We start from the raw sequence: 27,784 nt of genomic DNA, 5'->3' as shown, positions 1-27,784 counted from the left end.
ATGCTGCTGGACATTTGAGATCCATGAGATCATTGAGTGATGAGAAACTCTGATGTAGAGTAAGGACAGTTAGGATTTATTTAATAGTCATTTGATTCATTCGTTTAGCCCTTGACAGTGAAGCACCCAGGGTGTGTCAGACACTATTCTATACATCATGGATTTCATTGTGATCAAGACTGTCTGGGTACTTGTTTCCATGGAGCTGTTATTCTAGTGGGGCACTCTGACAACAAGTATGTAAACAAATAAGATAATTTAGAAGGTTATATATGCCATAAATAAAGGAGTGGATTTGAGATAAGACTTGGGGGGGGTGCTGTTAGATATGGAGATTGTGGAATCAGCATTTGATCTGAAGCCTGAAAAGTGAAGGGATGTCAGAGAGTCAAAATCATGAAGGAAAGAGTTTCAGGCAGAGACAGCGGCAAGTGCACAGATCCTGAGGCAGGAAATCCAGGCTTCTCTGGGGAAAGAAGAAAGAATAAAGTGCCTGGAAAAGACTGGGCAGAGAGAGGACTGAATAGGTAAGAGAATGTGGCACTGGACTCATCTCAAAGAGCCAGGTCGACATATTTGCTCTGTAAAGGGTTTGACAGCTAATATTTCAGCTTTGTGGCCCTAATACTTTCTGAAACAACTACTCAATTCTCGCATCATAGTACAAAGGCAGTCATAGGTGATATGCAAATGAGAGGGCACGGCTGTGTCCCAGTAAAACTTTATTTACAGAGTTGGGTCATGGGCTGCAGTTAACTGGTCCCTGGTACAAGATGTTGCACGACCTTGGGAGAGGTTTGAATTTTAAGACCCATGGACAATATCAAGCAGGGGAATCATGATTAGTTTTAAATGTAGGTACATGAGAATAACCAAGTCACTGGCTTTGTGACCATATAGTCCATAACGCTTCACCTCTCATGGCCAGCATGTCCTTTGTAGGATGAAGTTGTCCAGGCTCCATCCTACACTGCTGTGAAGATGGAGCAGCTTGGATGGGAGGAGGAAGTGTAGATCGCAAATACGAGTTACTGTGGCTCTTAGGATTGTTTCCATCTGTGGCAGCCCCAAAGCCCTCACACGTATCTTTGCAGCCTTCTAGTATGAGGAATGGCTCCATTTCAGAGCTTAGAGGAGCTTCCTGAAACTCCAGGAGGCAAAATTACTCATTTGCCATCGCAGAAGGCAGAAGCAGTTGTGTTTGGGCTCCCGCCCGCCCGTCTGCATGTTTTTCAGCTCAAATATAGACTTAGTGCTCAGTGCCTCGTGGGTGCAGCTTCTCCCCTAGGAAACCTATGAACTTTATTTTCTTTGCAGAGGAGTCACCTCTCCGGGAAAAAAAAATACTTTCTCTGCCTGGCTCACCCTTGGCAAACGCACCTTGCAGTCTGCCGGCTCAGTGCCTGGGGGAGCTCAGAGCAAGTTAATGGGGCGGGAACAGACGGACTGGATCTGGGTCCTGGCAGCTGGACAGGTCTGCGAGGAAGAAGCTGACTCATGGGGAGCACTGGGAGAAATTCTGCCTGCCTGGGAGGCTAGGCAGGGTCAGTGTCCCTCTATTTCTTAGAATAGGACTTGATGTCCTCACCAGGACCTGTTGTCGTTTGACCCCTTGCTATCTTTCTGCCTCACTTCGGTCATTTCTCATCTTGTTTGCCTTGCTCTGGCCACACTGGCCTTCCTGATCATCTCCAAAACACCCAGCTTGTGCTCTGCTCTGCACGTTTGCATGAGCCGCTCCCTCTGTCCAGGTTATCTTTCCTCCAGCTCTTTCTTTGTTCACTTGGTCCCTTCACATAGGTCTCTGCATCCACACCACATCCTCAAAGCAGCCTTTCAGGCCAATCTATTTAAAAGTGCACTGAGAGAAAACAACAACATTATGTAAAGCAATTCTGAAGCAATCCTGCAATTAAAGAATAAATTAAAAAAAATCAAAATTGCACCATTTCCTGCTCATCACTTTCTATCCCTTTATTCTGTCTTATTTAGTCTTTAAACAGCACATCATATTTTCCTACCTGACGTTGTTATGTTTCTTTTTTAAAATTTTTTATTTATTTTATTTTATTTTTTTTATTATGTTTATTTATGTGTCTATCTGTTTAGTTTCTATCTGCCCCATTAGAATATAATCTACCTAAAGGCAGGTCTTGATCACATCTATGACCACATCCCTGACTCCAGTCCAGTGTACTATGCATAGTAGGAGATTAATAACTCTGTGTTGAATGGATGAAAGACATTCAGTCAGGATGGGACAGGTCCCAGGTGCTGCCAGATAGGTGGTCTTTAGTGGGCTAGGCTGGTAGGAGTTGACTCTTTGACAGGTGGTGGGAACCTGACATTGTAAGATCTGGGCATATAAAATGCAGTCTGTATTAGAGTCACATTAGCTGCTGCCCCAAATGAACTTCCATATTTCAGTGACTTAAGACAATCTTTATTCTTGCTTGTGTAACAATCCATTGTGGATTTTCCTATTAATGGGAAATGGTGATTCAGGAACTTGAGACACTTCACGTTTCCGGTTTTGCCCTCTCTGAGGACTGTGAAATCCCCTGCTTCCAGTTGAAGGTGGGGGAAAGAGTAGCGAAAGCATGTCCACCGTGGCCTGAAGGCGACTCTCCACTTCCACCCTACTCTGTTGGCTAGAACTGATTGATGTCCCCGTCTGGATGCAAGGGAGGCTGGGAAGGGCTGCCTCTCAATGATACCTGCTTCCCAAAAACAACTCTGTACTAAGAAATACTCTGTACTCTATACACCAAATGTTGGTGAACATTTAACTATTGCTGGCATATGATCCTGGTTCTTTTGTTTTCTTTGTTCTTTCCTTCACTGACAGCCTTGCCCAGCGCTAGTTTCCACAGAAGTCTTAGATGTATTCTTGCTTCCCATCCTACCTATGATTTCTCTTTACTCTAAACTCTCTCAAGCTACTGACATGGCCTCTTTCTCCCCTTCACTACTGCCAAACATCTTGAAAGAATTCTCTATTGATTTGACATTTCTTTCTTAGTTTCTGAAACTGCTCCAACTTGATGTCATCAATGACCTTATTGCTAAATCTGATATCCTCTTCTAAGCCTTAATCCTAGATGTCTTCTCTGCAAAATCTGACACCACGGAACATAGCTTCCTGCCTGGAGCTCATGCCTTTCTGATTCTCCACTCTCCTAGTTCTCATCTTACCTCTCCGACTGCCCTTTCTCAGTCACAGTGACGTTTTCTCCTCAAGATTGGTGTCGCCTTGATTTCTGTCCTTGGGTCTACCTCTGTCTTCCCTCACCCTAATATGGAGCTGAAAATAAATGAAAACCCTTTTGTATTAGTTTGCAAGAGCTGCCATGGCAAATTACCACAAATTGAATGGCTTAAAATAACAGAGGGCTTCCTGGGTGGCACAAGTGGTAAAGAACATGCCCGTCAGGGCGGGTAGATATAAGAGATGCGGGTTCAATCCCTGGGTCAGGAAAAGTCCCCTGGAGGAGGGCATGGCAACCCACTCCAGTATTCTTGCCTGGAGAATCCCATGGACAGAGATACGTGGCAGGCTATGGTCCATTTGTTTGCAAAGAGTCGGACACAACTGAAGCGACTTAGCATGCATGCAAAGTAATAGAAATTTATCCTCTCAGTGTTCTGGAGGCCAAAAGTCCAAAATCAAGGTGTCATAGGTGTGGTTCTTCCAGGAAGTACTGAGGGAGGCTCTGTTCCATGCCTTTCTCCTAGGTTTTGGAGCTCTAACAATCTTTGGCTTGCAGATATATCCATCTAATCTCTACCCCCATCATCATATGTCTTTCCCTCCATGTCTCAAATCTCCTTTTCCTTTCTCTTATTTGGACAACAGTTATTGTATTTCATTGTTATTGTTGTTCGGTCATGAAGTCCTGTCCAATTCTCTGTATTTAGGCTCACTATACATCATGGATTATCTCATTTCAGGATCCTTAAACTAATTACATCCATCAAGACCCTACCTACAGATAAGTTCACATTCGCTTTACCAGGGATTAGGACTTGGACATATCTTTTGAGGGAAGGACTATTCAAACCACTACCCCTCCCAGATTGGTACCTCCATCACCAGCTTCTCTCTGGGGTCCAGATCCACATTGCCAACTCCCCACCACACGTCTCCAACCCCAGGGTGCAGAAGCATCTCATAGGCACAAGTCCAAACTAACATTTATCATTTTTTCTTACTTCTAATCATTCTCAATTTTCTCTTGTGGTGGATGGCTCACCATCTGTCCAGTCTTACAAGCTAGAAGCATGAGGCTCATCTTAGATTCCTTCCTCTCTTACCTCCCACCTCCAATCAGGCACCAAGCTGTGTTGATATGACTGGGAAATAGCCCCCAAAGGCTTCCATTTCCAGAATTTCCATCTTGCTGCAGCTGCCAGTGTTTATCACCACTGGTTTGCCCATGGCTCTTTCACCAGCTTCCTTCTCGCCTTCCTCCAGTTTGTCATTAATGCTGCTGCCAAAGTTTTCCACCAAAAGATTATGAATCTGATGGTGCTAGAGATCCATAATCCTTTATCTAAAACACAGAGTGCTCCAAAAGTTCAGAATCATTTGGATGAAAGAAAATCAAGATGCAGGACACTGTGTAGGCCTCGCAGTGTACTCTGAACCATCACCCTATCCTGAAACACAAAAGAGCATTTATATGAAGAGGGACAAACAAAGATTATAAATAGCCTTCACGTAAGTTTAGTGTTCCCTGACAAATGAGTTTGTGCCAAACTCATGAAAAAGTCTTCGGTTGTCGACTTTTAGAATTTTAAGATAAGGGTTAATGGATTGCGGATTTGAACTCTTTTTCTAGAAGCTTTTGTCAGCTTCTGACTGTCTCTTTGAAATCTTTCAAAGAGACAGGACCATCCCAACCCCTTCTCATAAGTCTCCTCAGCCTCATCCTGGGCACATCACATTATCAGGTAAGTGGAAATCTTTAGACTACAGAGATAAGCCCCATGCCTCAGCATATGCTCTTGCCTCTGTCTGAAATACTCTTTCACCACTATGTTTCTGAAATTCAAAACTCATTTACTCAAGAAAAATCTATGAAACACCTACTCACCGGTCCCATAGGAGGGTTTTAGGATTAGCCAGACAAATCCCAACTTTCATCCAGCCTACATAATCTATGAAAGTTAGCCTGGCCCATTAATCTTACTATCACTGTATAGTTAAAGATAGTATTCATGACCCGTCCCTTTCTCTGATCGCCATGACTCTGTTCATGACCCTACCATGGAATTTGTTACACAAGCATTGTGTTTCCTTGTTTACTTGGATGGGCTTTTCACAGAGTGTGAGTGTCTAGAGGCCAGAATTCATCTCTAGCGGTTCCTGTGAGCCCATGGTTATGTCCACAACTCTTGAGGAGCCATATTTCTTAGATTTACTGTGTTCCTACCGTCCTAGGGCTTATTCTCTCTTGACTTAATTTTGGATATCCTGAGTCACCCACTGTGCAACTTCTAGGTCAAAGTAACATATTTCAGATTTTTGCTGTGACAGTCTCTTACTTCTAAGTATCCATTTCTCTGTTAGTCCGGATGGAGAAGCTCACCATGCTGGAATCATAACCATGAAGTCTTTGTGCTTTGACACAAGTTTATTTCTGCTGACACCATATTTCCCTATTGGCAGATCTCCCACAGTTGTGGTGTCAGAGAGAGAGGTGGCAGTTTATACCTGGACTCTTGAAGCTTGTACCTGGAAGTGACACATGCCCTGTCTGTTTACAGTTCATTGGCTCAAGCAAGTCACTGATTGCATAAAACTTTCAGGGAATGAGGAAGAACCTGGAAAAATGATGACGAAAATACTCGTGAATATTCCCAATAACTGTCTTAACAAGTCTTCACCTGTCAGCAGCTGGCACATAGGAACACCCTTCCTTCTAAGGGGTCAGAGGCAAGAATTTCTTAGGTTCAAGTTAATGAGGGCCTGGTTTGGGAAGATCTGGGGTCTCAAGTTAGGTTATGGAGGCAGTGTTTAGGCATGGGTGAGCCCCTTATAGGAGTCAAGGCTAAACATAATTCAGGGAACTGAGGTTTTAGGTTCTAAGTGGGAGTTTGATAACAGGAGCAAAGTAAGATTCTAGACTTGGTAGAAATGAGGCACATAAAGCTAACAAAGATTGCTGTTTTTCAATTGCTAAGTCATGTCCAACTCTTTATGACTGCATGGACTGCAGCACTCCAGGCTTCCCTGTCCTTCACATCTCCCAGAGTTTGCCCAAACTCATGCCCATTAAGTCGGTGATGCCATCCAACTATCTCATCCTCTGTCACTCCCTTCTCTTCCTACCCTCAATATTTCAAAGATTATGGAATGTCATCTAATTATTTGAGTAATAACCTCGTGCTTGTGTTCAGGTCATGTCTGACTCTTTGAGAACCTATGGACTGTAGCCCGCCAGGCTCCTCTGTCCATGGGATTCTCCAGGCAAGAATAGTGGAGTGGGTTGCCATTCCCTTCTCCAGGAGATCTTTCTGACCTAGGAATTGAACCTGGGTCTCCTGTATTGCAGGTGGATTCTTTACCATCTGAGCTACCAGGGAAGCCTCGAGTAATAACCTATATCTCCTTAAATTTCCTTTGCTAGAGCCATTATTAATTTATTGAAGACCTACTATGTGCCAGGTCTCAACGTGGACTATGAGGCCCATCACAGCCTGATCACTGTCAACCTATCATCTCTCTCCCTCCAACTTCCTGTTGCCCTACCACATGGGTGGGCGTTTCTGCTCCTGAAATAGCCATGACTCAGGGCTTTGCACTTCTGTCTCCTTGTCTGGAATGTCTTCCCTTTTCATCTTTATGGGCTGGCTCTGTCTCTTTATTCAGACCTCAGCTTAAATGTCACCCTATTTCAGTCCACTCTATTCAATATTCCTCCTACCTTCCCTTAAAGAAGGGGTGGGCAAAATATAGTCCCTGGGCCTGCCACCTGTTTCTCAGAATAAAGTTTCATTCCTCATTTCTTTACATATGGTCCATGACTGCTTGCATCCCACAACAGGTGAGCTGAGTAGTTGTGACAGAGACCCTACAGCCCACAAAGCCAAAAATATTTACTCTCTGGCTCTTGACAGAAAACAGTTGCCAGGCCCAGCTCTGGAGTCACTCTATAGCAATAAGTTCTATTTTCCTTGTTACACTGTTCTATGAAATCATCTCCTTTGTTATTTCAGTCTCCCCTTTCCCACTGGGATGTGAATTCCACGAGAGTAAGGACCTCAGCCTTGATCTTGGCTTTAACCCCAGAGCATTCAGAGGCATTCAATGCTTGTGTATTGTCTGACTGGCTAAATGCTCTGAAAACCTTGGGAGGAGCTCAGCCTGACCAATGTACATCAATGAGGGGAGGAGAGAATGGGCCATCTGGAAGTAGGGTGTGTTTTCAATTTTTGGATTTTTGCAGACCAACCGCAGACACCCCCATTTGCTATTTAAACCATGAAAATAAAGTACAAGAAATCAATTTAATAGCCTGGCCTAGGATTCAGTGGGGTCTGATCTATAACAGGCTCTTGTTGCAATGAACCTCTAAACCTCCTTAAAGAGCTCTGGCAACCACGAGCCAAAGAAGCCTGAGACTGGCTCAGGCCACTCCCCTCCATGACACGAAACCCCACAAGGCATCAGCACTTCATGAAATGTCACAGCCCTCCCCCAACCCGTCCCCGCATTGTTGACTCATCCAGTGCCTTTCCACGCCTGGGATGGCGTGGCTTTCCGTAGAAGCCATCAGCCCCCACATAACACTTTCCTGTGTACAAATGATGCTTCAAAAAGAGTAAACCAGCCTCCCAAATTACATTTTGCTGGAGAAATCAATAGCAATGACTTGCAGGCTTAGGCAGTGCATTTCAGGAGGAAAAGATGCAGGAGGCAAGCGGAGAAGGGTTGGAAAATAGGAAGAAGGCAGCCCGGTGTGCTGGTAGATTTCATGCTCCAGCACCTTCCGCCAAATCCATGGAGGGGTGAAACTGAGAGGGATCCTCCCTAGGAACAAGGAATAATGGAAATGTATTAGTTTATAAACGCGTTTGTACAAACAACCACTCCCTCCACTCTCATCTTTCCTCACTCTTTGCACTGACTATACCAGCAAGGTCTGTATGTCCCACCTCTGAAACATCTCCTGAATCTCACCTCTCCTCTACATCCCGACGATACATCCTAGACCAGCGGCCATCAGCTGACACTTGGGCTCATGCAGTGTTCTCTTAACTGGTTTTCCTGTGTCTCCTCCCGCTGTAGCATCAAACCCATTCTTTTCACCTGAACCAGAGGGATTTCCCAACGACAAAAGGCAGATCAAGTCACCATCCTGTTGCACACCCTTTGACGTCCTTACCATGATCCACTAGCCTGGATGATCTGACCCTTATGTATGGTCTCCAAGCTCATCTCCTTCACCCTCTTCACTCCCACCCCATCAGATACCCAAATCCCCTCACTCTGCCTCCAACATGATAAACCTATTTTTCCTGAGAGCAGGTCCCTCAATGCTCACTCCACCTGTTACAGCTTTGCTCACTCATCTTTCCTACTAGCTCCTTCTGGTTTTTCAGGTCTCACCTCCTCAGAGAAGCCATCCTGACCTCTTGTTTATAAGAAACCCCAGTGACTCTCTCTTACATCCTCCCACATGATTTCCCTCATAGCATCATGGCTATATAACTTTATCTTGTTTATTCCTCTACTTGCTTCTTATCTCTCTTACCTTGTACAGCACTTTAGCTCCAGGGCCTTGAACTGTCCCCAACGCAGAGTAGGCACTTAAGAAATAGCTATGGAATGTCTGAAAGCTACTGCCTTCTGAGAAATCTTCTATTAAAAAAACTGGACACATGCTGGTCATTCATTCACTCATTCGTTTAGTCCATACATTTCCTGAGCACTTGCTAGCTGCCAGCCTGTCTGCTGGATGCCACAGGTAGAGACAGGAAGATTCAGTCCTTGCCCCTAGGTAACTCTTCTTATGGGGAGGAGGACATACATGGCAAAGATTTCAGTCTGGTTGGTGTAAGAGCAGGACAGTGAACAACAGCCAAAGTTCTTTAGAATCTGGGGAGTGGGTGCTTATATTCCCTGATGGAGAGGAAATGATTCTGCTGAGGAGGTGCCACTTCGGTTGGGTGATGATTAGAAGCTTGTTAGCTGTAGAGGGAGCATGAAAGATATAAGACAGTCAATAGTCAATCTGCCAGAAGTAGAACTAGCATAGGCAAATTGAGGATGAGAGATGGTTTTTAAGTTCTTTGGTCTTCCTGGTAATGAAAAGATGGGAGGGAGAGGGAAAGATAAACCACAGGGATGGAAGGAGGAGGAGCAGATTGAGCGGCCATCCCTCACAGTCATTCTCTTCCTCCCAGTGACATGTTCTGGGTGATGCTATTTTTCTTCCAGCTTGTCACTCAACAAAAAGGTTGGGGGCTGCTGCTTTCAGTAATTAAATGTGCCTGGCCTTAGTCACATAGGGCTAACTCTGATTTGAGGAAGAAAGATGAAAAACATGTCTGTTAGTTGAAGAGGTTTTTGGAAAAGGAAATAGGGCTCTTTGGGGAAGAAATTCTCCTTCTTGCCCTTTGTGGCATGCAGCTGGGTTCCACTTCTGAGCATAAGGATGTAGAAACAAAAGAAGAAGTTCTTTCCTGTTGGACACACCTGGCTCTCATCTTTTGATTTACTCAAATTTCTGAGACAGTTGAACCAGCTTCAGCTTTTCTCCAGAGCTGGCAGTAGTGTCTATGTCAGGGTTAGGGTTAGAGTTTGGGTTAGGGTTAGGGTGAGGAAGAGTGTGGTGGGCAGATAAGAGGGAGGAGCTACAGACAGAGACCCTGAGAATAACAAATTCCTGCTCATCTTCCTAAGGCAGTTATTTCCAGCCAGTTTCTTCCTCCCAGATGCCCAGTCTCCCTAACTTCTCCCAGAGATTTTCCCTTTATTTATCTACTCATTCCCAAGCCATGGAAGTATCTGAGAAGGGAAAACTGGAAAGTATGCTGTCAAATTGGACAGTACAAGAAAGTGACAAGTGGATGAGAGTCAGGACCTTCCTAGATACCAGCCAGATGAACATAGTTATAAATAAGGCATTGAGGCCACCAACTAAACCCTCTGTTCCTTGACTTTTGTACTCAGGCTCCATGTTCTTGGCAGCCAGCCAAAGGCAAGTCTACAGTTTTATTTCTTCACCTTGCCTGACATGAAATTGTTCTCTAGATCAGGGGTCCCCAACCTCCAGGATCCAATGCCTGACGATCTGAAATGGAGGTGATGTAATAACAACAGAAATAAAGTGCACAGTAGATGGAGTTCTTCTACAGACTTTTTTGAGGGGGATAGAGATGAGCTTTTAATGCATTGGTTGGTTGTAAACTGATGGCTTCATGACAAGTTTATTTAGCTTTCAATATATTTTTTAAAAGTTTAGTTTCAAACATTTAAATTTTAGGATATTTTACATAAAGTTCCAGATTTTTTAGTTGTCTTTAGAAAAGAGAAGATCTAGAAACTTTGCATGGCCACACCAAGCAAGAAGTACCCTCTCTAGATGGGCCGTGTGTATCGTCGTTTCTCTAGCATCCCCACCACTCCCTACTCATTGCAACCTCTCACCCTCACCCATTTGTATCATCGGCTGGTATTTGATTTTGGATCTTACTTTAAAGATTTTTCACCCCTGTGTATGCGTAATCTAGACAAAAATGGTACAGATGAACTTATTTGCAAAGGAGAAACGGAGACACAGATGTAGAGAACAAAGTTATCAACAGACACCAGCAGGGAAAGGAGGAGCAGGATGAACTGGGAGATCGGGATTGATGTATATACCCTACTAAGTATAAGACAGATAACTAATGAGAATCTAGGTGTGGAGCACAGGAAACTCTCTACTCAATCCTCTATGGTGAAGGAAATCCAAAAAAGAGGACATATAGCTGATTCCCTTTTCTGTACAGCAGAAAATAACACACCATTGTAAAACAACTATGCTCCATAACAAGTTTTTTATAAAGATTTTTCATCCCTGATGCCTGTGTGAAAAGTTTCTGCATTTCCTTTCCCCCTAGAAATTGCTCTGGACTGTATTGCCTTGTCTTTTGCTATTGGTTCTTCCTGGATTCTACGCTTTGACTCTAAGCAAGTCTCCAACTCTCATCTCTTTGAATTAAAGGCTGCTCATTTTTAAAAGGTCTATCATGTCAAAACAAAATTAAGGTTTTGGTGTGTGTGTGTAAGAGGATGAATGAATATGCTCACATTGTAAAGGATTCAAGAAATAAGTAATAATATAAAGTACTGAGGCTCAACCATCATCTCACCATCCAGATAATCCTGTTAAATATTTGGATGTGCAAGGTTGTTTGGGCACTTCCAACATGGTGGGCACTGATCTAAGTGTTCTACATGCCTTATTTCATTCAATCCTCCAAATAACCCTAAAAGATAGATGTTATTCTCATCTCCCTCTTACAAATGACATACTTGAGGTATATAGAAGTTGAATACGTTTCCTAAGAACACACGACTAGTACATGTGAAATCTCAAGTTTTAATTAAGTAGTCCAGCTCTGGGATCCACATTCTTGAAAATTATATCATACTATTGAGCATGTGTGTATTAAGTTGCTTCAGTTGTGTCTGATCTTTGAATCCCCATGGACTGCAGCCTGCCAGGCTCCTCTGTCCACGGGATTCTCCAGGCAAGAACACTGGAGTGGGTCACTATGCCCTGCTCCATGGGATCTTCCTGACCCAGGGATTGAACCAGGGTCTCTTGTGGCTCCTGCACTGCAGGCAGATTCTTTACTGCTTAGCCACTGGGGATGCCCATGTGCATGCATACATATTTTATAAATAGCTTGCTGGAGCTTGTATCACTCACCTCAGGAAACAGTACAGTGTGAATTCCCTTTATTGAGTTTTCAAAGAACTCACTAAAATGACCCTGAAAGTGTTGGGGGAAGTCAATTCTATTACCCTATTTCAATTTATAGCCCTTATTAGTTATTCCTGGGTAACCAGACTCCCTGAGTAACACTGGAGGGCATTGGCAAGGCATGTCTTTTCTAGCTTAGGTGCTTCTTATTAATAATATACAATTGATAGCTTTCTATGAATATAGAGGATCATGAGAAAAAAGGAAAGGAAGTAATTTTTACTTTGGACCTCTTATGCATCTGGTACTTGACATACAGTGTTTCACAATGTCCATGTAGATGAGCATTTATTATTATTTGCTTTTTTTTCAGGACTTACTTGTTCCAGGGCATACAACTAGAGGTGTTGGACTGAAATCTGACCCATGTAAGTCCAGCTTTAAAGCTGATTGTTACTCACTATTCTGCAACATGTTCTACCAGATAATGTCACTAATTACAACTGAAAGGGTAACCATCACATAATTTTGCTGGAATAATTATGAACTATCTGATGAGAATGCTCTGTGCTCTTTTCTGTGGGCATCACTGTGAAATATATGTGTGTAATGTAAGTTGATTGATTTATGGGTACACTCACTTTACATCACAGAACTGCCCTCGAAAAAGTGTAAGTTAAAGTTTTGAAAATGATAACTTTGAAATTCATTTCAGGGGAACCAATACAAGGGATGGAGAAGGAAATGGCAACCTACTCCAGTATTCTTGCCTGGAGAATCCCATGGACAGAGGAGCCTGGCAGGCTACGGTCCATCCTGTCCCAAAGAATCAGACACAACTGAAGTGGCTTAGAACACAATATAAGGAAGAACCCTATTGTATTCTTTGTAACACAAGTAGCATGGTGTTCTGTCAATTTCTCTTTTGTGAAATCAGACTTTCTTAAAGGGGCTTACTCTTGCTGTAGTGATGACTGTACACAAATATAGGCCTATGACTGATGTGCTAATTATTTTTGATTGAAAAAAATTCCCCCACCAAGTTTTTACAGCACCATTATAGCACCATTTATAGATCTTCTTCTATTATGTGATATTTAGTTTTAAAGGACTAAAATACATGTCTGTTAAATTAATGAATTCACTGAGTAAATACTATGTGACAGGAGTGGGCTGGACCTGAGAAGATTCTGAGATGAGTAAAAATATCTAGTTCTTATGTTTGAGAATTTCAAGGCCTGAAGAGAAGACAAATATGTAAACAGAAGTAAACAATAATGTGAGCAATGCAACCAAAAGATTTTTTTTATTGTTTCTGTTGTCCATTTATTCAAAAGTATTTAGTATTTAGCTCCTATTATGAGCCATGCTGTAAGCTCAGGATGGATATACAGTGGAGGGGGAAAAAAAGAGATATGAATCTTAGCCTCCTAGAGCTTTTGGTTTTTCCAAATGTATTTGCATAGCAGGCAACATACTACAGTATCTAAGTGTACAAGTTCTAGCCCCTTACTGCCTGGGATCAAATGCTTCCGTTTGCTACTTCTATGTCCTTAGAAAATTGTTTTAACATTGCTGTGCCTTAGTTCCTCTATCCTTTGGATTTAAACATAGTAGATTATCTATTTCATAGAATTGTTCTCAAATGAATTTTTTAATATTTGAAAATAATAAATGAGTGACCCTCTCATAGTAAGGACAAAATGACATTCATCAATTAAGCAAATAGAATTGCAGATGATAAGCTTGGGTTGTTCGAATATTTGCCAAACCCATATTTTACCTTTACTATTTTTTATCTTTAAACTGACACATATTTTAAACTTAAATGTTCATCCATGAACTACCGAACAGCCCAAATAAGGCCACATTGCTGTCCAGGATGCACTGGCATAGATGTAATGACTGCACAGATCATCTCTCTGTGAAACTATCTTTGTTCCCTGGACAAAATCAGCAGCTCCATCCTCTGCGCTCCCACAGCACTTTGTGCCAAAAATTCTATTAAGTGCTCATCAGAACGCCTAAAATTCAATCCTCATTGCTGGCCGGCTGGCCAGTGTGAGGCTGAGCTTTGATCTGCACTGCCCCAAAAGCCCAGGCCCACAAAGACTGAGAGTAAGAGATAATCTGCTTGTTAAGACACCAGACATACTGAGGAAAGCTCACAGCACAGACTGTCAGATAGCAGTACGTGTGCATCCAGATACCTGGAAGGTCATCAAGAGGATGGACACAGTTCTAACTCTCACCAGGGAAGGAGCATGCCCACTTGAGCTTTGAGAGAGCTTTGGAATAAGCCTGGGCCAGAGCCACGGAAGATGAGTGTCTGGGATGGACGAAGAGCAAACGCTCATGTTCTGAAGCTGGTTCTGACTCTCCATTTTTATTTTTTTATTTTTAATAGTTGAAGTATAATTTACAATGTTGTGTTAGCTACAGATCTACAGTAGTGATTCATATATATATATGTATATATATATATATATATATATATAAACTTTATCAGGTCTTTTCCATTGTAAGTTATTGTAAGACATTGGCCATATATATATATATAAAATTTTCAAATTCTTCTCCATTACAAGTTATAAGACATTCAATCATTAAATATAGTTCCCTGTACTATACAGTAGGTCCTTGTTGTGTATGTATTTGATACATAGCAGTGTGTATTTATCTATTTATTTTTGGCTGTGTTGCGTCTTTGCTGCCACGCGTGGGCTTTCTCTAGTTGTGACTAGTGGGAGTTACTTTCTAGTTGCGGTGGTTGAGCTTCCCATTATGGTGGCTTCTCCTGTTGCAGGCTCCAGGCACACGGGTTTCAGTAGTTGTGGTTTCTGGGTTCTAAAGCCTGGGCTTAGTTGCTCCTCAGCATATGTGGTCTTCCTGAATCTGGGATCAAACCTGTAGCCCCTGCATTGGCAGGTGAATTCTTAACCACTGGACCACTAGAAAAGTCCCCAGCTCTGTATATATGTTAATCCCAATCTCCTAATTTATCCTCCCACCCCTTCTGGTAATCATGTTTATTTTCTACGTCTGTGAGTCTATTTCTGTGTTATAGATAGATTAACTCATATCAGTTTTTTTAGATTCCACATATAAGTGATATATGGCATTTGTCTCTGTCTGACTTACTTCACTTAGCATGATAATCTTCGGGTCCATCCATGGTACTGCAAGTGGCATTATTTCATTCTATTTTTTTTTAAAACTGCCGTGATTCTCTATTTTTATAAGGCAGGGAGGAGAGGGTCAGAAGCTCACCTCTACTCTCCAAGTAGCCAAGAGTAGGAACTGAACTCACAGGTGTTGCTGCAGAGAGGAGGTGAGTAAATTTATCCTGCGGACTCTGGAGGAAGTCATGTGTCTACTATTTCAAAGGACGTAAGAAAGTGTTCACCAGGCAGATGGATGTGAAAGTTCACTTTAGGCCAGGGGAACAGCACAAAAACAAAGACACCCAACAGCATGAAATGCTTGGTCAATTACTGACATTTTGGCAGTATTTGAGTATAGTAGATAAACTGAACACTTAAAAAAAAAAATTAACCTATAGAGGTTATATCTACTACTGTGGGCAAGAATCCCTTGGAAGAAATAGGGTAGCCATCATAGTCAACAAAAGAGGCTGAAATGCAGTACTTGGATGCAATCTCAAAATGACAGAATGATCCCTGTTCGTTTCCAAGGCAAACCATTCAATATCACAGTAATCCAAGTCTATGCCCCGAGCAGTAATGCTGAAGAAGCTGAAGTTGAACAGTTCTATGAAGACCTACAAGATCTTCTAGAACTAACACCCAAAAAAGATGTCCTTTGCATTATATGGGACTGGAATGCAAAAGTAGGAAGTCAAGAAATACCTGGAGTAACAGGCAAGTTTGGCCTTGGAGTACAGAATGAAACAGGGCAAGGCTAAGAGTTTTGCCAAGAGAAGGCACAGGTCATAGCAAAAACCTTCTTCCAACAACATAAGAGAAGACTCTACACATGAACATCACCAGATGGCCAACACTGAAATCAGATTGATTGTATTCTTTGTAGCCAAAGATGGAGAAGCTCTATACAGTCAGCAAAAACAGAACCAGGAGCTGACTGTGGCTCAGATCATGAACTCCTTATTGCCAAATTCAGACTTAAAGTGAAGAAAGTGGAGAAAACCACTAGACCATTCAGGTATGACCTAAATCAAATCCCTTACGATTTTATAGTGGTAGTGAGAAATAGATTCAAGGGATTAGATCTGATAGACAGAGTGCCTGAGGAACTATGGATGGAGGTTCGTGACCTTGTACAGGAGGCAGGGATCAAGACCATCCCCAAGAAAAAGACGTGCAAAAAGGCAAAATGGTTGGCTGAGTAGGCCCTTCAAATAACTACAAAATGAAGAGAAGCGAAAGGCAAAGGAGAAAAGGAAGGATATGCCCATTTGAATGCAGAGCTCCAAAGAATAGCAAGGAGAGATAAGAAAGCCTTCCTCAGTGATCAATGCAAAAAAATAGAGGGAAACAATAGAATGGGAAAGACTAGAGATCTCTTCAAGAAAATTAGAGATACCAAGGGAACATTTCATGCAAAGATGGGCTCAATAATGGATAGAAATGGTATGGACCTAACAGAAGCAGAAGACAAAAGAAGAGTTGGCAAGAACACACAGAAGAACTATATAAAAAAGATCTTCACGACCCAGATAATCACGACGGTATGATCACTCACCTAGAGCCAGACATCCTGGAATGTGAAGTCAAGCGGGCCTTAGGAAGTATCTCTGTGAACAAAGCTAGTGGAGGTGATGGAATTCCAGTTGAGCTATTTCAAAACCTAAAAGATAATGCTGTGAAAGTGCTGCACTCAATATGCCATGAAATTTGGAAAACTCAGCAGTGGCCACAGGACTGGAAAAGGTCCATTTTCATTCCAATCCCAAAGAAAGGCAATTCCCAAAGAATGCTCAAACTACCACACAATTGCACTCACCTCACATGCTAACAAAGTAATGCTCAAAATTTTCCAAACCATGCTTCAACAATACGTGAAATGTGAACTTCCAGATATTCAAACTGGCTTTAAAAAAGGCAGAGGAACCAGAGATCAAATTGCCAACATCTGTTGGATCATCAAAAAAGTGTGAGAGTTCCAGAAAAACATCTATTTCTGCTTTATTGACTATGCCAAAGCCTTTGACTGTGTGGCTCACACAAACTCTGGAAAATTCTTCAAGAGATGGGAATACCAGACCGCCTGACCTGCCTCCTGAGAAATCTGTATGCAGGTCAGGAAGCAAGAGTTAGAACTGGACATGGAATAAGAGATTGGTTCCAAATTGGGAAAGGAGTAGGTCAAGGCTGTATATTGTCACTCTGCTTATTTAACTTATATGCAGAGTACATCATGCAAAATGCTGGGCTGGATGAAGCACAAGCTGGAATCAAGATTGCTGGGAGAAATATCAATAACCTCAGATATGCAGATGACACCACCCTTATGGCAGAAAGTGAAGAAGAACTAAAGAGCCTCTTGATGAAAGTGAAAGAGAAAAGTGAAAAAGTTGGCTTAAAGCTCAACATTCAAAAAAGTAAGATCATGGCATCCGGTCCCATCACTTCATGGCAAATAGATGGGGAAACAGTGACAGACTTTATTTTCTTGGGCTCCAAAATCACAGGAGATGGTGACTGCAGCCATGAAATTAAAAGATGCTTGCTCCTTGGAAGAAAAGCTATGACCAACCTAGACAGCACATTAAAGAGCAGAGACATTACTTTGCCAACAAAGGTCCATCTAGTCAAAGCTATCATGTTTCCAGTAGTCCTGGATAGATGTGAGAGTTGGACCATAAAGAAAGCTGAGCACTGAAGAATTGATACTTTTGAACTGTGGTGTTGAAGAATATTCTTGAGAGTCCCTTGGACTGCAAGGAGATCCAACCAGTCCATCCTAAAGGAAATCAGTCCTGAATATTCATTGGAAGGACTGATGTTGAAGCTGAAACTCCAATCCTTTGGCCACCTGATGCGAAGAACTGACTCATTTGAAAAGATCCTGATGCTGGGAATATTGAAGGCAGGAAGAGAAGGGATGACAGAGGATGAGATGGTTGAATGGCATCCGGACTCAATGGACATGAGTTTGAGTAAACTCTGGGAGTTGGTGATGGACTGGAAGACCTGGCATGCTATAGTCCATGGAGTTGCAAAGAATCAGACATGACTTAGTGACTGAGCTGAACTTAACTGAACTATAGAGGTAGGGAGCTTTTCTTAAGGTCCTCACATGTCCCAACCACTCCTGGATATCCTTCAAAGTTTGAGAAAGAATTAAAAAGTCCCCCATCCTGAACCACTGAGTGCATTCTGAAACAAATGTCTTCAAATAGAATTTTCCCTATACTTCTGCAATAACCAACCTGAAGAAACTGGCATTTAAAGACACAAATGTTTCTGAAATACCCCATAAAAGTGAAGTATCTGAAAATGTTTCTTAATTGTTAGAAAAAATGATTTCTGTACATGCTTGGAATGAGTCTTTTTAAATACCACCCTTCAAACACACCATCTTTGCTGGTCCCAAGTGCCTGAGGATGATAGTGCTAAGTGTTTTAATAGAGCTGTGCATGTCTCTTCCAGACATGAGGCAGGATGAAAGGAGAATAAAGTTTATTAGGGTGGGGGATCCTGTTAGAACAGCAGGCTGGCTCAAGGGAGAGTGAAACCTTTCACAGGCTAGTAGCCAATTTTTTATAGCCTCAAGGCAGAGAAAATTCCTACTAAACTAGTGGAATGAAGTGATTGATTAGGAAACTATAGGGTGGGTAATGGCGGGGGGGGGGGGGTGGGGTGGGTCCCTAATATGGGGTCAGGAAACTGGCCTGTTTAGATCCAGAGGCTCATGGCAACAGTTGCTATGAGACTTGGTCAGTGCCCGAGATTTTTATCCTGTGACCCTGGAACAGGGCTCCCCACCTGTGACCTTGGTATAGGGGTCCACAGTAGATGTACAACCCAGCACATGAAATGGTATCAGAGGATATGATACATAGTACTGCCTCTGTGTAACTTGCCTGGCAAAGACTTTTGGGAATCCTTTGGCCAGAAGGTACTTTAATTTATTCAATTTGAATGAGCTCCACATACATTTACCAAAGCCTGGCCTCTCTAATCTGCCTTAAGCAAATAAAAAAACAAGCCCCTCAACAACTTCCGGGCGGGGGAAAAAAAAATATGCAAAGGGGCTGAGAGGAGACAGGTGGCCTTGCTCATATTACAACTGGATGTAGAATAGGGATGTACTGGATTCCATTTTGGGCTTGGGGCCAGCACCTGCCCCCTCTGTGGCCACATCCTCTCCGAGCATCTTTCCTGCCCTGTGGCCCCTGCTCACCATTCACTGAACTTGCCCTTCCTTGGAAGGGCATATACGAATTAGGTTGACTCTTGGGTATCTGTTGCCTTTCATTTCTAATTGTCATTGTCATTGTTACCTTCCTTGTAGCACCAGTAATACAGGAACTGTGAGCGCTAGAATTGTTTATAGCTCCCCAAATATGGCAGGAGTTCCTCTTTGGGGGGCTTCCCTGGTAGCTCAGACAGTAAAGAATCCTCCTGAAATGCTGGAAACCTGGGTTCGATCCCTGGAATGGGAAGATCCCCTGGAGGAGGGCATGGCAATCCACTCCGTATTCTTGCCTTGAGAATCCCCACGGACAGAGGAGCCTGGCGGGCTACAGCCCATGGAGTCACAAAAGAGTCGGACACAACAGAGCGACTAAGCACAGCGCATCTCTTTGGGAGTCTACTTGTGCTGCTCCTGCAGCTTAGAATACTGTCTCTCCCTTAAGTCTGTTTGAGTCTGCCTGGACTGGCATTAAAAAAAAAAAAAATTACTGCAGACTGAGAGGCTCAAACAAAAGGCATTTACTTCTCACAGCTCCGGAGGCTGAAAATCTAAGATTAAGGTGCCTGGTGAAAACCGTCTTCCTGGTTTTCAGATGGGAACTGTTGACTGAAAAAAAACGCACAGCCGAAAAGTTGAGAATTACATTTTATTTGGAAGCCTGGAAGGCAGACTCTCAGATAGCTCTGAGGGAAGGCTCTGAAGAGGAAAGGGAGGAGCCAGGGTGTTTAGGAGTTTTTACGACAAAGACCAGGTAGTCAGAACACCAAAGGTTACTGTTGAAGAAAACCAGACATTTCCAGTTAATGAATTTAGTGCTTTTCTGTGTATGGAAGATGCAAGAGTCCAGGCACCTTGAAATCATTTCTTTGATGTCTAGGGGTGGCCCAGTCAGTAAAGAATTTGTCTGCAATATGGGAGACCTGGGTTCGATCCCTGGGTTGGGAAGATCCCCTGAAGAAGGGAATGGCTACCCACTCCAGTATTCTGGCCTGGAGAATTCCATGGACAGAGGAGCCTGGTAGGCTACAGTCCGTGGAGTCTCAAAGACTGGACATGACTAAGTGACTTCCACTTTCTTTCTTTCGGGGTCCTGTGCTTTCCTACCCAGAGCCCCTCAGGGTACTCCCCTGCAGGCAGCTGCAGTGGTTGATGGGCTTGGCATGCAGCCCATCCGGCTCCCAGTTCCCTCAGGCTCACTGTTGAGAGCAGCTATAGCGGCTTGATGGCATGATGTCTGAAGCATCCTTTGTTTGCTGATAATGGCAGGAACATTTTTCATCCACAGCACCTTCTCTCTGTGTCCCCTCTGGGTGAGAGAGTGCTCTTTCTTCCTCTTTTTAAAAAGCCACTCATCCCACCATCGTGATGGGCCCCTCCTTCATGACCTCATCTAACCCTAATTACCTCCTAAAGGCCCACTTACAAATTCCATCTTGTTAGGGGTTAAGACTTCAACTTTGGGGGAGGGGTACAATTAAGTTCATGATGTTGTTGTTTAGTCACTAAGTCGTGTCCAACTCTTTTGTGACCCCATGGACTGTAGACTGTCAGGCTCCTCTATCCATGGGATTTCCCAGGCAAGAGTACTGGAGTGGGTTGCTATTTCCTTCTCCAGGGCATCTTCCCAACCCAGGGATTGAACCCACGTCTCCTGCATTGGCAGGTGGGTTCCTTATTGTCAAGCCACCAAGGAAATTCCACAACAGCAAACAACATACAGTTAAGTCCATGACATAGACCAAGTTCTTTTTCATCCTTCAAATCTTGGTTCTGATGTCAATTCCTCTTCCCTCTCTGCAAATACATCTTATCATAGCACCCATTAAATTGCACCATCACAGACCCTTTATTTGTCCTTCTTTCTCTTTAGGTTGTGAACCACTTGATGAGTAAGGTCTGGTCCTTTGTTTTTTTCCCAGGGACCGTAATATGTAGTAAGTGTTCAGTAAATGATTTAGTGAGAGTACAAGACAAGCAATTACTTTTAAAATAAATGTACAATAGATGAGATTATTGTCCATTCCTTGGATGGGTATTATGAATGTCAGTTTAACTCCAGACACCCTGAGAGCAGCCTTCATTAGAACAGGCTTGTTAACCAACCTTTTAACAAGGGCAGGAGAGGAAACTAACTCTCCTCTGTTTAATAGGACCTTGACTTTTCAGCCCATGAAGTCCTTGTTTAATCACTTGTTCTTTAAAACTCACCAATCTAAGTCAAAGTTTATTTCTGAACTTGGGAAGGCAGATCCTGGGAGCAAGAGCCTCAAAAAGAGTAACTATATATCCAGCAGAATGGGAGAAACTTTTATTCACAAATCTACAGCTCACAACTTTTTGTTCTTTTCATTCTCTCTCTGGCAATCTTAGCTCTTCAGGCATATAACATTTAATTATGCAGCATAACGACACAAATGAACTTATCTACAAAGCAGAAACAGACTCACAGACACAGAGAACAGATTTGTGGTTGCCAGGGGAGGAAGTGGGGAGTGGGGGAGGAAAGGACTGGGAGCCTGGGATTAACAGATGCAGACTATCATATATAGAATGGGTAAACAAGAACGTCCGACAGTATAACACAGGGAACTATATTCACTATTCTGTGATAAACCATATGAAAAGAATGCGAAAAGAAAAGAGTATGAAAAATGATATATATAACTGAGTCACTTTGTTATAAAGCAGAACTAACACAACATTGTAAATCAACTATATTTCAATAAAAATTTTTTAAAACATTGTGCAGCATACATGGAGCTTCTTTTTTCCCCAACATCATTCTTGTCATTTAAGTGTCTCTGCCCTACTGGATGGGTCCAAGCAGTAATTCAAGTCCAGTGTTTTAAGCTCCCTTTTTATCTGTGATAATTCATTGATTTTTAGAGTGCCTTTCCTCTCCTGTGTCTCTGTAAGTTAGAATCTGAGTAAAAAGGGAGAGCATACTTAGATGATCTTAAAGAGGAGAGAAACAGGGTCTTTGAATTCAGATCAAATCTTTGGGACCCTTACTGGTCATTGCTCTAGAGAGGCTGGTCAGGATTATCTCCACAGACGTGCAGAGCCCTAAAACACACATTGTCTGACACCATCTGTTTTGTATTTTTAATGCACTTTTAATCTTTGTGTATTAAACAGTTTTTGATTTACAGAATCATTGCAAAGTTAGTACAGAAAGTTCTCATAGGCTGTGCATCGTTTCCTCTGTTTTTGACATCTGACATTAGTATGGCATATTTGTCACAATTAAGAAATCAATATTGATACATTATTATTAACTAAAGTCTGTACTTTATTCAGATTTCCTCAGTTTCCCCTAACATCCTCTTACTATTCCAAGATCCCAACCAGGACAGCATGTTGCATTTATCTATCCTGTTTCCTTAGGCATCTCTAGGTTGTGACATTTTCTCAGACTTTCCTTGTTTTGATGACCTTGACAGTTTGGAGAAGTGTTGGTTAGGTATTTTGAAGGCTGTCCCTTAGTGGAAATTTGTCCAATTTTTTTTTTTTTTTCATGATTCAGTTCAATTCAGTCCAGTCGCTCAGTTGTGTCTGACTTGTTGAAACCCCATGAATCACAGCACGCCAGGCCTCCCTGTCCATCACCAACTCCCAGAGTCCACCCAAACCCATGTCCATCCAACCATCTCATCCTCTGTCATCCCCTTCTCCTCCTGCTCCCAATCGTTCCCAGCATCAGTGTCTTTGCCAATGAAAAGTCTTGGAGTTTCAGCTTCAACATCAGTCCTTCCAGTGAACACCCAGGACTGATCTCCTTTAGGATGGACTGGTTGGACCTCCTTGCAGTCCAAGGGACTCTCAAGAGTCTTCTCCAACACCACAGTTCAAAAGCATCAATTCTTCTGTGCTCAGCTTTCTTTATAGTCCAACTCTCACATCCATACATGACCACTGGAAAAACCATAGCCTTGACTAGACGGACCTTTGTTGGCAAAGTAATGTCTCTGCTTTTTAATATGCTATCTAGGTTGGTCATAACTTTCCTTCCAAGGAGTAAGAGTCTTTTAATTTCATGGCTGCAATCACCAACTGCAGTGATTTTGGAGCCCAGAAAAATTAAGTCAGCCACTGTTTCCACTGTTTCCCCATCTATTTGCCATGAAGTGATGGGACCAGATGCCATGATCTTAGTTTTCTGAATGTTGAGCTTTAAGCCAACTTTTTCACTTTCCTCTTTCACTTTCATCGAGAGGCTCTTTAGTTCTCCTTCACTTTCTGCCATAAGAGTGGTGTCACCTGCAGATCTGAGGTAATTGATATTTCTCCCGGCAATCTTGATTCCAGCTTGTGCTTCCTGCAGCCCAGCGTTTCTCATGATATACTCTGCATATAAGTTAAATAAGCAAGGTGACAATATACAGCCTTGACGTACTCCTTTCCCAATTTGGAACCAGTCTGTTGTTCCATGTCCAGTTCTAACTGTTGCTTCTTGACCTGAGTACAGGTTTCTCAAGAGGCAGGTCAGGTGGTCTGGTATTCACATCTCTTTCAGAAGATGATTAGACAGGGGCTATGGTTTTTGGAAGGATTCCCTGGTGGTTCAGAGGTAAAGAATCCACCTGCAGTGAGGTTTGATCCCTGGGTCAGGAAGATCCCCATCCACTCCAGTATTCTTCTCTGGTAAATCCCACAGACAGAGGAGCCTGTGCAGGCTATAGTCCATGAGGCTGAAAGAGTTGGGCACAACTTATCGACTATCTCACCTACAGTCTTAAGGAGACCTAAGATCACAGAAGTAAAGGATACACACCATCAGCATGATTTGTCACTGTTGGTGTTGATCTGGGTCGCCTTTCAAGGTTGCATACACCAGGCTTCTCCACTGCAAAGTTATCCTGTCCACTTGCCACATTGTTTTCTTCGGAAGGAAGTCCCTCTGCACAGCTAGCACTTAAGGAGCATGAAATGATGCTCCACCTGCTTGAGGGTGGAGTTTTTCCAAATATTTGAAATTTTTCTGCATGGGAGATTTTTCTCTTCTCTCCCATTTATTTACTGACTCAGTGATTTGCATAGACTCATGAATATTTTATGGTTTGGGTTATAACCCAATAGTACTTTATTTTCTTGCTCACGTTCTTCCAGCTTTTGCAGTTGGGAGCTCTTTGAGTGGCTCCTGTTTTTATTTGACTTCTTCATTATAGTGGGCTTTGTTGTTGCTGCTGCTGTTGTCATGTTTTTGGGGCCTTCCGTTTCTGGGTTGATATGTTGTTGGTTACTTGCTTCTGTGGTAGCTTTGCTCCATCACTAGGCTGCTGCTCTGATGTTTCTGCTCTGAGTTGAAAAATAGCTTGCAGATTAATGTCTTGTGAAGACTAGTATATTGGAATGAAGTTCATCTGCATTCAAATACCAGGTGGTGACTTTTTAGCTGTGAGATCTTAAGCACATTATTCATTCTTTCTGAGGTTCTGGTTGCTTTTCAAGAACATGGGCCTTTATTTATTTATTTTTTCCATTTATTTTTATTAGTTGGAGGCTAATTACTTTACAATATTGTAGTGGTTTTTTGCCATACATGGACATGAATCGGCCATGGATTTACATGTACTCCCCTTCCCGATCCCCCCTCCCGCCTCCCTCTCCACCTCATCCCTCTGGGTCTTCCCAGTGCACCTGCCCTGAGTACCTGTCTCATGCATCCAACCTGGACTGGTGATCTGTTTCACCCTTGATAGTATACTTGTTTCAGTGCTGTTCTCTCTGAACATTCCACCCTCACCTTCTCCCACAGAGTCTAGAAGTCTGTTCTGTACATCTGTGTCTCTTCTTCTGTTTTGCATATAGGGTTATCGTTACCATCTTTCTAAATTCCATATATATGCGTTAGTATACTGTATTGGTGTTTCTCTTCCTGGCTTACTTCATTCTGTATAATGGACTCCAGTTTCATCCATCTCATTAGAACTGATTCAAATGAAATCTTTTTAATGACTGAGTAATATTTCATGGTGTATATGTACCACAGCTTCATTATCCATTTGTCTGCTGATGGGCATCTAGGTTGCTTCCATGTCCTGGCTATTACAAACAGTGCTGCTATGAGCATTGGGGTGCACATGTCTCTTTCAGATCTGGTTTCCTCGGTGTGTATGCCCAGGAGTGGGATTGCTGGGTCATATGGCAGTTCTATTTCCAGCTTTTTAAGGAATCTCCACACTGTTCTCCATAACGGCTGTACTAGTTTGCATTCCCACCAACAGTATAAGAGGGTTCCCTTTTCTCCACACCCTCTCCAGCATTTATTGCTTGTAGACTTTTGGATAGCAGCCATTCTGACTGGCGTGTAATGGTACCTCATTGGGGTTTTGATTTGCATTTCTCTGATAATGAGTGATGTTGAGCATCTTTTCATGTGTTTGTTAGCCATCTGTATGTCTTCCTTGGAGAAATGTCTGTTTAGTTCTTTGGCCCATTTTTTGATTGGGTCATTTATTTTTCTGGAATTGAGCTGCAGGAGTTGCTTGTATTTTTTGAGATTAATCTTTTGTCTCTTTCTTCATTTGCTATTATTTTCTCCCATTCTGAAGGCTATCTTTTCACCTTCCTTAGAGTTTCCTTTGTTGTGCAAAAGCTTTTGAGTTTCATTAGGTCCCATTTGTTTATTTTTGCTTTTATTTCCAATATTCTGGGAGGTGGGTCATAGAACATGGACCTTTAATGCCTATGGTGAAGATTGGGATTAAGTTTTCCTACTTAGGGAGAGAAAACCCAGGTACCACTGACTTGATTACAATTAAGGAAAAGAGGCTGAGAAATCTTCCTCTTTGGTCCCCCTTCCCCAATAGTCAGGGCCGTGTCACTGAAGACGGAAGGTAGAAAGGATATTGTGTGACAGTCGTCAGTGTCTGCCCTCTTCCTGGCAGGGTTCCCCGAGGGTGAGAGAGAGTATATGTCAAATGCCTGAGTACAGTAGATGCTTGATAAATAAGCAGTCTGTTCTTATTTTACAGTAACTTGTGGATAGGAATTCCACATGGCAATAGGGAAGGATTGGGTTAGACTAGAGTCTCCTTAAGACTATAGGTGAGATAGAATATGAATTTTAATTTCTATTAATTGGAAATAATAGGAAGAGCATTTTAAAGTAGAATAAGGGTAAATAGGAAGATAATGATATTTCCATTTGTTGAGGTTATGTGCCAGACACTGTATTTAGTGTTTGGCCTGTGTTTTCTCTTTCAGTTCCCACAATCACCTTATGATATAAATGGCTTTATTTTACTCTACTTTACAAATGAAAAAAGAAAAAAGAGAGAGAGAGAGACCTTGGACAGTTTGCAGTCAGGTAACTACTGATGGTTCAATCCAGGATTTACATGGAGGATGACAGACTTTGAAGCCTACGGTTCTAAGTGTTAGGCTGTATGAACAAACCACTCATATGCAATGTGTATTTGCTGAACTCTTACTTTATTTCAGGCATTATTCTGAGGATATCACGGTGAATAACATACACAAGATATTTGTTTCAACAAACGGATATCCAAGCTGAGGAAATAAAAAGTGAGTAAGTGAAACTATTAATGAACAAAATAATTGCAAGCAGGGACAAATCCCATGAAGGAAAGAGCAAACAGAAGATGACATTTTTGGGAAGGGTTGGTTCTTTAGACAGGGTGGTCCAGGAGGGCTACTCTGAGCCAAGAACAGAATGGGAAGAAGAAGCCAAACAGAGAAGGATTTGGAGGAAAGGGATTCAGGGAGAGGGAGCAGCCTGTCCCAGGGGCATGCACCTGGCTTGTTTGAGGAGAAGCTGAACTTGGCTCAAGGATGATGACCTAAGGGTGAAGTTCCTCCAGCAGCATCCTGCCCTTTAGTCATTACAGAGAAAAGATGGCAGATTTACAGTTTGGTGGAAGGGAGGAGGGTGCTGAAGAAACGAATCAGGAGAGCTCGTTGAACAAGCAAGGGGCTGTGTGTTCTTGTGTTTAGGACTTTTCTCTATCAGCTGGAGTGTTGGGTCATCATCAACCCACATGACGAGGAGACGAGGAGGGGCACGCTTGCACTGGTCCCAGGTGGCCCAAATGCTTTGTCTCATTAGTAAGAGAGGCATAGGTATATTCTGGGTGTTCTTTTCCTTTTTCCAGGTTGGATAAGAGTCTGTGGATGCTGTGGAGCTTGAGAGGATGGGGGAGAGAGGTTAGCAGTCACCACTGACAGTTGGCCATGTTCTGAGTGCCTCACGCAGCGTGAAGGTGGAAGTGGTGGGGGAAGGCTCAGAACCCCAGCTTCCGCAAAACCAAGTGAAGGCTGGAAACACCTGGCGATGCTGTACGGGGAATAAAAACATCCTGTGTTTGCTCCAGCATCGATCCTCGAGCGTTGGGCTAGGCAGTTCAGGAACTGTGTGGTGGAGTTTTTGCTTCGCATACTGGATTTAGACAGCTGGGTACACCCTGGGTTGGGAACCCGGGACCAGGGCGTGTGGTGGG

At 42.7% G+C, this 27,784-nt stretch overlaps 1 long non-coding RNA gene across 2 annotated transcripts; it reads left to right on the top strand.

Moving 5' to 3' along the window:
• The first annotated feature begins 217 nt into the window (after positions 1 to 217).
• On the top strand, positions 218 to 27,784 carry LOC110131364 (uncharacterized). 2 transcript variants are annotated; one of them, XR_002312157.2, is made up of 4 exons: positions 218 to 527; positions 12,295 to 12,349; positions 26,769 to 26,852; positions 27,440 to 27,784. It is a non-coding gene; the product is annotated as an uncharacterized lncRNA (long non-coding RNA). The 2 variants fall into 2 exon arrangements; XR_011483105.1 differs by lacking the exon at positions 218 to 527 and adding an exon at positions 748 to 854.

This window comes from Odocoileus virginianus, chromosome 23 (assembly GCF_023699985.2).
Source record: "Odocoileus virginianus isolate 20LAN1187 ecotype Illinois chromosome 23, Ovbor_1.2, whole genome shotgun sequence".
NCBI classification, from domain to species: domain Eukaryota; kingdom Metazoa; phylum Chordata; class Mammalia; order Artiodactyla; family Cervidae; genus Odocoileus; species Odocoileus virginianus.
This window is presented reverse-complemented; position numbering and strand designations above follow the sequence as displayed.